Here is a 12,060-nt window from a genome sequence, read left to right on the forward strand (position 1 = left end):
GGCTAAGGTGAGGGAGGTGGAAACTGGTACTAAAATAATTCATCGTTGAGAAAGAGGTGGTGTTAGGCTATCTTTGCTTAAAATTGATAAGATACCAGGACCAGATGGGATGCATCCAAGGGTACTGAGGGGAGTGTAAGCAGAAATTGCAGAGGCACTAGTAATAATCTTCCAGTCTTCCTTAGACACAGGCATGGTGCCAGAGGACTGGAGAATTGTGAATGTTACACTCTTGTTCAAAAAGGGTTGCAAGGATGTAGCCGGCAATGATCAGTCAATTTGGCTTCAGTGGTAGGGAAACTTGTGGAAACTATAGTTGGGACAAAATCAGTAGTCACTTAGGCAAGTGCAGGATAACTAAGGAAAGCTAGCATGGATTCATTCAGGGAAAATCATGTTTAACTAACTTGCTGGAATTTTCTTTAAGGAGGTATCAGAGAAGGTAGATAAGGTTGATGTGGTGTACGTAGATTTTCAATAGACATTTGATACAGTCACACAACAGACTTGAACAAATTCTAGCTCATGGAATAAATGGGAAAGTAGGCACTTGGATAAGAAATTGGCTGAGTGACAGGAAACAGAGAGTGATGATAAATAGCTGTTTTTCAGATTGGAGGAAGACTTGCAATGTAGTTCCCAAGGAGTCAGTATTGGGACCCTTGTTCTTCCTGATGTGTACTAATAACCTAGACTGTTGTGTCCAGGGCATGATTTCAAAATATGCCAGTGATACAAAGATTGGAACTGTTGTCATCTATGATGAGGATAGTCTTGTACTTCAAAAGGACATAGACAATATGAAGGGTTATGGGAATAGGGTCTGGGTGGGATTGTGGTTGGTGCAGACTCGATGGGCCGAATGGTCTCCTTCTGCACTGTAAGGATTCTATGACATGTTGGTGGATTGGGCAGACAAGTAGCTGAAGAAGTTCAATGCAGGGAAGTGTGAGGTGATTAATTTTGGCAGGAAGAATATGGAGAGACAGTGTAAAATAAAGGAAGAAACTCTAAAAGAGGTGCAGGAACAAAGGGACCTCATTGTCTATGTACACAAATCATTGAAGATAGCTGGGCATGTTGAGGGAGCAGTTAATAAAGCATATATATTTTAGGTTTTATCAATAGGTGACATTGAGTACAAGAATATGGAGGTCATATTGAACTTGTGTAAGACACTAGTTAGGTCTCATCTGGAGTACTGCGTCCAGGCATTGGAGAAAGTATAGAGCAGATTCACAAGAATGGTTCGAGAAATAAAGAACTGTTACTATGAGGATAGATTGGAGAGGCTGGGACTGTTATTCTTGGAGAAAATAAGGCTGAGGGGAAACTTGATAGAGATATTCAAGACCCTGAGGAGTATGGGCAGGGTAAATATGATAAACTGTTCCCACTCGAGAGCGTCAACAACTCTAGGGCACATATTCAAAATAATTGGCAAAAGGAATAAAAATGTGAGGAAAGGTTTTTCACCCAGAGGGTGGTTGGAGTCTGGAACAAACTTGCTGAGGAGGTGATGGAGGCAGGTTCAATCAAGTTATTCAAAAGGGAATAGGATTGCTATCTGAACAGAACAAGTGTGCAAGGTTACAGGGATGAGGCAAGGGGGTGGGACTAGATAAAATGTTCTTTCAGCGAGCCAGTGCAGACTCACTGGACTGAATGACCTCTTGCACTGTAAAGTTCTGCGAACTGTGAGAAATCTATAATTATATCATACCTGTACATTTTTATTGAATTGTTGACATACTGTGACATTTGAATAGACAGTACCTGCTTGATAGCTTTTATTTATCCAGAGCTAAATTACATAGTTCCCCAGCACATGCTGCACTCTGACACAACAGTGCGGGATTGAAGATTTCTATCTAAGGGAAATATTGTGGATCAATGCATAAATTGTTTTCTGCAAGTGAGGGATATTGAGTTAGGCCATTAACAGGCTAGTTGAACATTATTATTGGGAGCTCCACGTAATACTGGAATAAAACTTTCTTGCATAGCTGTTTGTTTTCCTGGGTTCCAGCAATTTAATGTTATTGGTAACAACTCACTCTGCCAATTAATCAAATATAATCGATTACAGATTTTAATGAACAGGAAATTAAACAATCATCCAAGCATGTTGTTGAGCCAGATGGTAAAAAGCTACACACAGTTGTTTGATTCAGTTATACAGAGATGTGTAATGAGGCAGATTAGTTGAGTCTGATATATGTAATCATTGACTTGAAAAGTTAAACATAATAATTTTGATGCTACAGAGATTTTTGGATGAAAGGATGTATAACCAGTTAAACTGGAAATTTCAATTCTAGGAAGGCACATACAAACATTACTCCAGCCCAACCTTGTGGTCTTGAGTTTCAGGAGTCCCTGATTCCAGAGACCTCCCTGGCCTGTGCCAGATTATATGTACTTCTGTTAATTATCCAACAATGGGGAAAACAGCAGGGATTTGTGCTGCTGCTTTTCAGCTGTATTTTCTCTCACTGATTTAAGTAAACATTGAAATTATAAACAGCAGTTTGTCTTGAACGTAGTTCTTTGAGGAGCTACAGTTATGCACCTGTTTTCAGAAACTTGAGGCAGTGTTCCCCTGATTAGTGAGCAGCAGTGCCATGTCAATCATTCCACTCTCAGCTTTGATCTCCTCCCTTTGCTGAACTTGCTGAACTCAACGGAGGTGTCACTTTTATTCATTGGTGACAATACTATTTCCACACCTAGTTGACTCGAGGGCATTAATAAACTGGGTCACAACTGACAGGTTTCCTTCCCCGAAGGACCTTAGTGAACCATTTGGATTTTTACAGCAGTCTTGACAGTTTTTGTGGTCATTTAACCCAGCAGGTTGCTTTCCAGTATCCCGTGCTCCAGAAAGCGGATTGGCTGAGTTGTTGCCGCATTGTTGAATAATTTACAAACATTAATTACTTGCTCTCATATTGGGCGACATGGTGGCACAGTGGTTAGCACTGCTGCCTCACAGCGCAAGGGACCCGAGTTCGATTCCCGGCTTGGGTCATTGTCTGTGTGGAGTTTGCACGTTCTCCCCATGTCTGCATGGGTTTCCTCCCACAGTCCCAAATGTGCAGGTTAGGTGGATTGGCCATGCTAAATTGCCCCTTACTGTCAGGGGGATTAGCAGGGTAAATACTTGGGGTTACAGGGATAAGGCCTGGGTGGGATTGTTGTTGGTGCGGGCTCAATGGGCTGAATGGCCTCCTTCTGTGCTAGTGGGATTCTATGATTCCATGAAAATTAGTAATTTTTACAAGTTATCAGAGAGAGATGATGACCAACTGCAGTAGAGGTATATCTTATTCTAAATGAATACCTTTGACAGAAGTGGAAGGAAAGAAATGAGCTATATGTGTATGTTTATCATATATTTTCTTATTGTAGGTCCGTTTTATTTTTCATGCTATCATTTTAACACAGTGGCACAATCAAGTCTCTCCCAGTGAGATTTTTGATGGTAATTCGGAAGTGCTGGAAACCTAAATTTCAACAATTTACTAAATTTATAATTAACTTCAATTTCATAATAGTCATTTTTCCAAACTTGCTCATGGTGCCTGTAATAATTCCAGTTCGCCAGTTAAGTAAATAACAACTGCAATGTTTATTTACATATAACTATAATACAAAGGCCTGCACCCTCATGGCTACCAGCCGAGCTCCCGTGAAGGTTCTGGAACAGATACCCGAGCTCACCAGTGTGATTCCCCACCCTGCTCCTCGATTGGTTCCCTGGATTATGTCATCCTTACATTGCAGATGAATCCTTAGGGACAATCACCACATCTCTCTAAATCCTTTTATACAAATGTCAGTACTCAATTTACACAGTCCCAGATAATAAAACATTTAGTACATGAATTTAGTCAATTATAAATTGTCATTTCGGGGGTTTCTAAATCCTTCTGGAGCGGCACAACTCCTCTGTCTGGAACACTTGCACATGATTGCTGTCAGCCTAAACCACAATGACAGGTGCCTCTTCAGGCACAGGCAGTTCAGTTCTATCTGTTTCCATGGAGACGTTGGTTGTGCCTGCCTCAGGATGACCAGATACTTCAGTGCTTGGATAGTCAACAACATTCCCAGATGATAATATAGCTCCTGGTGGCTAGGACAACTCTTGCTCTCTCAAATGGTCTGTATTTCCAGATGATCCTTCCTTCTATGTGCTTGATAAGACAAGGGTCCAGTTTTGGATACAACGATTCCAGGGACCCAAGTTGACCCACTTCTAGAATTCCCCTCATACACTGTTTCATCCACTGAAAATGACAGTGTTGACTTGCATGAATCATGTTTTGCCTCCTGACTGCTTTTGTTGGCTTCTACCCACCCTGGCTAATTTGGAAACACTAGGCTCAGTGAAATCCTGAGATCACGGTTTATTAACAGCTCTGCTGGCAGGGCTCCCATTGTCGCATGTGGCGTGGTCCTCTTGCACAAAAGGAATCATGAGATTCCGGTCAACAGAATCCTGCCAGCTTCTTTTAGTCAGACTCAAAGGTTTGGACAAAGGCTTGTTCAGCTGGACTGCCGGATGCTGGGTTAATGTTGGATGTGCAGTCCTAATGTGCTCGATACCATTGAGGGCAGTGAAGTTCTGAAACTCAGCACCCGTGAAGGCTGTTCCATTATCAGTCACTATGACTTATGTATTCAGTGGATAGAAAAACAGTTTCTCAACTGTAGTGTGCAATGTTGAAGACTTCACCTCAGACACTTCCATCCACTTTGTGCATTAACAAGGAGCAAAAACATTGTGCCCATAATTGGACCAACAGAATCAACATGCACTCATTCATACCCATGTGGTGCAGTGGGGCTCCAGCAGGCAACCTTTATTGCAGTTGGCACTGTTCACAGTGTTTGACTAGGCTCTCAATGTCAGCATCAATGCCAGGCCACCAAACATAACTCCTGACAATCTTCATCTTAAATATACCTGGTTGAACACTGAACTCTCATCCTGGAAATGAAAGAACCACTACTCTTTCTCCCCAAAGTATGATACCATCTTGGCAACTCAGCTCATCTTTTTGTATAAAATATGGTTTCCCCTCTACAATACAGAGGCTTGCAGCCTCATGACTGCCAGTTAGCTCCTGAGAAGGTCCTGGAACAAAAACCCAAGCTCACTAAGATTATCCCCTACCCTGCTTCCTGATTGGTTCCCTGAGCCATGTGACCCTTACTCTGCATATGGATCCTTAAAGGGACAATCACTGCAGTGGCATAGTAGATAGTTAAGACCAAAGCATAAACTGACAGAGACATTGATAGATCAGCAAATATACAAAACTGTTTTGAATAGATTTCAACACTTTTAAGTATGAGATCATCTATTTTGGACCAAAAATAGATATACCAGAATATTTTTTAAATGATGAAAAATTAGCAACAAGGGAGGACCAATGGAGATGTGGAGTTTATGTACACCAATTATTAAATGTAGTCATCATCTGGTCCAAAAATAATCGAAGAGGCTAATGGAATGTTAACCGTTATAATTAAAGGACTAGAATATAAAGGGAAGGAAGTTTTATGACAACTACACAAAGCCCTGTCTCGATCCTGTCTGGAGCATCTTGTACAGTTTCAGGCACCCTATCTTCAGTAAGTTATACTGGCCAGTTAAAGTTTGTTTATTCGTCACAAGTAAGGCTTACATTAACACTGCAATGAAGTTACTGTGAAATTCCCCAAGCTGCCACAGTCTGGCGCCTGTTCGGGTCAATGCACCCAACCAGCACGTCTTTCAGAATAGGCCAGTGTAGAACCACCAGAGTGTTACCAAGGCTTCAAGGATTAAATGATAGAGAAATTACATAGGTGTGAATATTCTAGAATATAGAAGCTAAGGGGTGATGTTTTTTGAAATTTGAAAAGAATTGATAGGTAAGTAAAGAGAAACCTTATTTGCTACTGAGACAATGTGATATAACATTCAAATCAGAACCCGGAAAGAGAAATTAGAAAAAACGACTTTCTGCAGAGAGTAGTGGAACATTCTCCCACAAAAAGGTGTAGATGCCACCTCCTTTAATGATTTTAAATTTGAGATCAATAGACTTTTGTTGGGCTGAATTTGGAGCCAAGGTGACAGGATGAAGTTAGGATACAGATCAGCGATCATCCCATTGAATGGTGAAATAGGCTTGAGGGACTGAATGGCTTCCTCCTGTACTCCTATCAAAGGCTGAATTTGCAGTGAAATAAATGAGCACAAGAGCAGAAAATGCTGAACCACTCAGCAGGTCTTCAGCAAAAAGTTAATGTTTCAGGTGAAGACCCTTCTTCAGAAAAGGGGATGGGTGGGACGAAGATGGAAACCTGGAGTTGAGTAAGAAATTAAACAGGCTTGAAAATAAGGATATAGAACATAACAGCATAGTACAGGCCCATATATGGTTGAAGTTCAAAGCTACTGAACTTTGTATCCTGAGTGAAGGGTTACGAATTGCCTTGGTGAAATAATTAATTATTGCTCTTTGGGTTTGTTTCGAGTTTCGTTGGGACAGTGTACGATACTACAGACCTAGATCTGAGTGGAAATGGGAGGGGGAGTTTAAAGTGGCAGGCTGCAGGTAGCTCAGGGTCGCGTTGCATACAAAATGGATGTGTTCAGCAAAGCAATCGCCTAATATGCATTTGGATCCCCTGAGTCAGAGGATATCACGCCATTAGCCATGAATACAATAAATAGAAAATCGGAGCAAATAAATTGTTATTGTTGACAGGAGTACTTAGGATCCTGGGCAGTGCTGAGAGAGGATGCAAATGAGGTAAGCGTGGACTGTAAATTAATCCTTCAATTTCACAAAATATGTACTTACTACCATTGCAAAATATTGAGATCAAATAACTGGAAAAACTTCAAAACTATTAAATGCAGTTTAATTTTCTCAGTGCACAAAGGTTGATGAGCTAGTTTAGGGTACGTACATCATATCATTCGGGTCTTCTGTAATTATGTTTTATTTGCATTGTTAAATCCAAAATAACAAACTGCAAAATAGAGTCAACACTGATTAAATTCACTGCCTGAAGTAGTACAAAGTCATACAGGTAAGGGAATCCCATTCTGTTCTCAGTGAGCTGATCTTAGCTAGGAAGCAGTTGAAGTAATACAGTTGACCTCTGTGCCCAGGACTAGGAGGAAGAAAAGTCATTAAGACTAACTACTAGTGATTTGTATCCAGTGACTGCTGCTGGACGGTGGATTCTGGTAGTGATGTCCCTCGCAGTTGAATAGCTTGATGACACTCAGTCTCTCCTCACCCACATGGCCAATTGGATGAGATAGCAAAGGGATATCACATATATCTGGAGTGTACATTCAGGGGAAGAGAGGATAAAGTTTACATAAATAAAATGAGTTGACATGGTTTTAGAAACCCATCCAACTTGATTTGTCCATAGATTCAATAGGACTAAGAGACAGAGAGTACAGATTCAAAGATCAAACCCAGTCTTACTAAAATGTTTGTTTTGTTTGATAACCCTTTTCTTCACATTGACCTTGATTTTATGAAAGATTAAACTTGTGTGTATAAACTCCTCAATATGATTAATAGGCATGGCTTCCTTTATTTCTGTTCCATTTTCTAGTGTTTCCAAACACTGTAGTCAGTAAGCACTCGTGAGACCACTCTGAATCAACTGCTGGGAGGTCCATGGCACCAGCCCAGAGGGATCCTTTCCTCTTGTTTGTTTTCCTTCTGAAGGGAAAGCCTGTTTCACAATACTTTTTCATGATGGCATTGCTGTGAATCAACACATGGTCTGGGTGAGGGATTGAACCTGCAGCTACCACTTACGATGAGGCCACTGGTGCCCCAGTTTTCCCAATTTTAAATACTGTGTAACTTTGGGGTTGTCATCACAGTAAGTGAGGAGCTCTGAGTGTGATGTCTCCAATATTAAGATAATCATTCATCTTTCTCAAAAATCTGTGTGTTTACAACATATAACACACACTGATTCTGAATAATCAAGCATAATCAGCATAATCAAGGACCTCACACACCCCAGACATACTCCCTTCCACCTTCTTCCGAAGGGAAAAAGATACAAAAGTCTGAGGTCATGCACCAACCGACTCGAGAACAGCTTCTTCCCTGCTGCCGTCAAACGTTTGAATGGACCTACCTTGTATTAAGTTGATCTTTCTCTACACCCTCGTTATGACTGTAACATTCTGCACTCTCTCCTTTCCTTCCCTATAATGGTATGCTTTGCCTGTATAGCGCGCAAGAAACAATACTTTTCACTGTATACTAATACATGTGACAATAAATCAAATCAAAATGAAGTAGTCGTAAGTTGCAGGAGGGTGGTGTACCAAAAAAAATCAAAAGGTTGTGGGTTAATCACGACTGAATCCCATTCTGCTTATTTGTATGCTGACACTGCTTGGATCAACATTGTCTGGATGTCAGGTGGATTAACAAAGCCAGATGGTTGTGGGTTTAATTCCCAGGTCTGCACGATGTTTAACATCTGCAAGACTCGCTTGTGATTTATCAGTTCTGGGGTGGTCTGTGAGGAGGATTATCTTTCAACAATATAGCGTACTGTCATTCAGACAGGATTGTGGTTACCTTGCCCCTTTAGAGCTACAGTCTTATGGTCATAAAGCGTTCTTGCCTTCTTTCTCCCCTTTGACTGGGTTATGCTATATGGAGACAAGCACTCCTCAGGAGAAAATATGGTTGGAAAAGATTAATGGGAAACATTTCAATAGTAAAGTAGGCTGGATGTCATTTGATGATGTAAATCAACTTGTGTGGTACTCATTCATTCCAAGATTGGGAAAGCGTGTTTATCTGGACTGAACCACAAGTTGGACTTCTGGCTTAACATGCTTTGAAATGAGAAGCGTGGTAAATAGCACTTAATTTGCTGTGATGCACTGAACAAAAAAGGTTAATATTTGGTGTAGAAAAACTGCACTTTTCAGAATATGTATGTGCCATACCCAACACTGCCTCGGGAAATGAAAAAGAACTGATAATTGAAAGGTGCTGCTTATGTAAAAGAGCAGCGTGCAAGTTTCCCAGGAGCTGGAGCTCAATAAGTCATCAAACCCAGCAAGAGGGTAGAAAAGTGAGCAACGTTGAAATGTTTTGAACGTAACCTGGGGAATAGGTAGCCTCTGAACTGCCAACTTACTGTGAATGTAAAACACAGATGCACAGAATATTTTTCCCAGTTGATCTAATTATAAGATAAAACTAAGCATATATAAAACCAGTTGGAATGCATTAGGGTGAGACTTGCAGCTAGAAGTCAGAAAAGTCTTTAGCTGATTTATGTCTTGCTCTGATATTCGTAGGTTTTGGGCATGTCAGCAAGTTTGTGCTGTTATTTTAAGATCTAATTTGATTGATTTATTTTCAGAGGGGCATGTACAAAGGAAGTTTGTATTACAGCCAATTCCCCTTCAGGGCGCAACATTTTCACTATTGTGCAGTCATTAGTAAGTGCTATCTGGACCACTGTTTGTTCGACAAGGACAGCAAAAAGTAAAGTGTTGGCTAGTCCCAACCAAAGCGAAGATCACTACTCTTAGTCTTTTTTTGCTACTGATAACTCTTCACTTCTTCACAAAAAGGCTGCATTTGAAAAGCACCTTGGATTTCAGTTCAAAAAAGGTTGGGATTCTTTAGTAGGTCATTGTGTAAGTGCACTGTCTGGTATAGCACTGAGCTATAAAGATCAGGAAGAGTGTTACACTAAATCCCTGGTTAGGTAACGCCTGGGTAGGAATGGGAGTGATAATGTTTTCCTCAGTGCCCCCAGTGACTCCTGCTGCAAAGTGTCCATATGTGGATGCTAAATGAGGGAAGAATTAACCTTGGATGTGATGTCAAGAGCCCACTGATAGCAGACTCGCACAGTAACTTGAATGAGGAACTGGAGAGTCATTGGTTCCTTGGTAATGTTGGCTCAGCGAAGATGGTAATCAAGCGATAGCATAAATACTTTGCTTAGCTTATTCAGGGGATGTGATAAAATGTTCTATATGTGCAATGCATAGAAGTTTTTTTAAGTCAAATGATCGTTACGTCTAGGTTTAAGCAGAGGCCGGGGGTTTCCCTAAAGAAAGGGAAATCACTACAGGTTTGAACAGAAGTTGATGCAGTTTGCCAGTCGCCATTTTAGTCAGCCATGCTGCACTAGATAACTCAAATAAGTGGAGAACATCAGTCCAACTGTGATTTTTTAAAAATACTGCAATTTTATTCAATGATGGAGATCAATATTCTTCAAAAGGTAAGCTAGTTGAGGGTGTTGTCTTTTTACAGTTATAAAATATAATACAAAGTTCAGTTCGCTTACACTAAATCTCTGCCCTTTTTGGGCAACAAGAAGGAGCAGCAAAGTTATTGTCCCAAACAATCAAATGCTGATATGAGCTTTAATTGTAGACCTATGTGTATAAGTTCCAGATTAAACTGATTAGATTCTGTGCTTTTATAGTTTGATATCCTGTGATACTGTTCACCCACATTTCATGGCTTTAAGTATGACTGTAATGTTAGGTTGTTAAGGTTTTACAGTTTTACACTGCTTGGCTCTTTTAGGCCACAACATGTGCTACCAGTAAGGAAGTGCTTAATAGGCACATCCTGAGACCAATTTCTGTTGCTGAGGGAATTTTTTCTAGATGGCAGCAGCTTTCTTTGAGAAGAGTCTAGAAAGCAGCAGAAAATAGCTGGCTTTTAAATAAAAAATATTGTAATATGGTAAAAAATCATTTGCATGTTTAGGAGCCAAGTGTGACATGGACTTTTACAATACATTTTATACGATGTGTTACTGACCTTAGCAAATCCAGAAAGTTTCCTCCTGTGTTGCCACCATCTCCGTAAAGCCTCTGCATCAGGAGGTGTGGTGACCCTAGCATCCCACAAAATGCAACATAAAAGTAGCTTAGATTACTATTCATTGTGCAATCCAGGGAGCAAGGTCACAACAGGACTGTTCAGGCAGACAAGAATAGAATATAGGTCAGTGTGGATAAAGTGAAAGCAGATGTAAATAGGTTGTTCTTCAGTTAATTCCACATTAGAAGAGAACGGGAAGCTTCAACATAATCTTGGTGTTCAAATAATTTTATATTTTTGGAATCTACTTGATTAGGTTGCTGGTAGCCATTATTCCAAATACTTCTTTCTAAATAGACCAGGGATGCATTTCTGTTTCATATATTCTTTGAGTTAACAAAGTAAATGATAAAAATAAGAAAGATTCTGTGTTCTTTATGTAACAAAAAGAGCAATGACTTGTGTTAAGCAGCAGAGTTCGGGGACTATTGCAGAATGCAGCCAGAACCCAGTAGTTCACGATGGCCCTGTTGAAATTGAGAGCTGTGGAAATGTTAATATCGAGAAAAGAAGAAAATACACAGCCCACACAGCAGCTGCAGCTTTGCACCGTGTGGAAAATTAAGGCAGATGATTCAATTTGGCCCTTGCCCCAAGTACATTTTAAAATGCTTCTGTGTGTGCAGAAGATAATGAACAAATATATTGAGATGGCACAAGATCACTACTAGTTTAGCTGCTGAGGAGGCTCATTGTTCCCAGTAGAAGCAGACTAGAAGCTGGGTTAATGGGGGTTAGGGTCGCTCAGTGCGACATCTTTCATAACAACTTAGAGGAAGAATTTGTCTCCTTTTGCCCCAGGCCCATGTGGCACTCAAATGGAGCGTTTGATAAATGAAAGTGTATTTATTAATAATGAGGGGGAATGTGTGTATGCTTTGAAAGCAAAGCATAGAAATGTGTTTTATGACACTGGGAGAAAAATAAATGAAGTAAGTGTGCAGGTCCATTATGAGCTGAGGCAGGAGGATGTGGCAGAGGGACTGGCACGATTTGGAGATTAAACTGTGAGCTTTTCAGATGAAGCCACTTATATCAGGAGCCCTTGACAGTGGTGAGAGATGTGAAGCAGTGAAGGGATGATTACAAGAGAACATGACAGATAACTGCTGTCTTCTCTCGTTGACTTTGTAGGCCTCAA

General features: G+C 40.5%; 1 protein-coding gene across 12 annotated transcripts in view; it reads left to right on the forward strand.

Annotated features, from left to right (window-relative positions):
* Positions 1 to 12,060, forward strand: part of fbrsl1 (fibrosin-like 1) — an 856,957-nt gene that overhangs the window by 414,078 nt on the left and 430,819 nt on the right. The gene's annotated exons all lie outside the window — the stretch shown is intronic.

The sequence above is a fragment of the Mustelus asterias genome, chromosome 13 (assembly GCF_964213995.1).
Source record: "Mustelus asterias chromosome 13, sMusAst1.hap1.1, whole genome shotgun sequence".
Taxonomy (NCBI): Eukaryota; Metazoa; Chordata; class Chondrichthyes; order Carcharhiniformes; family Triakidae; genus Mustelus; species Mustelus asterias.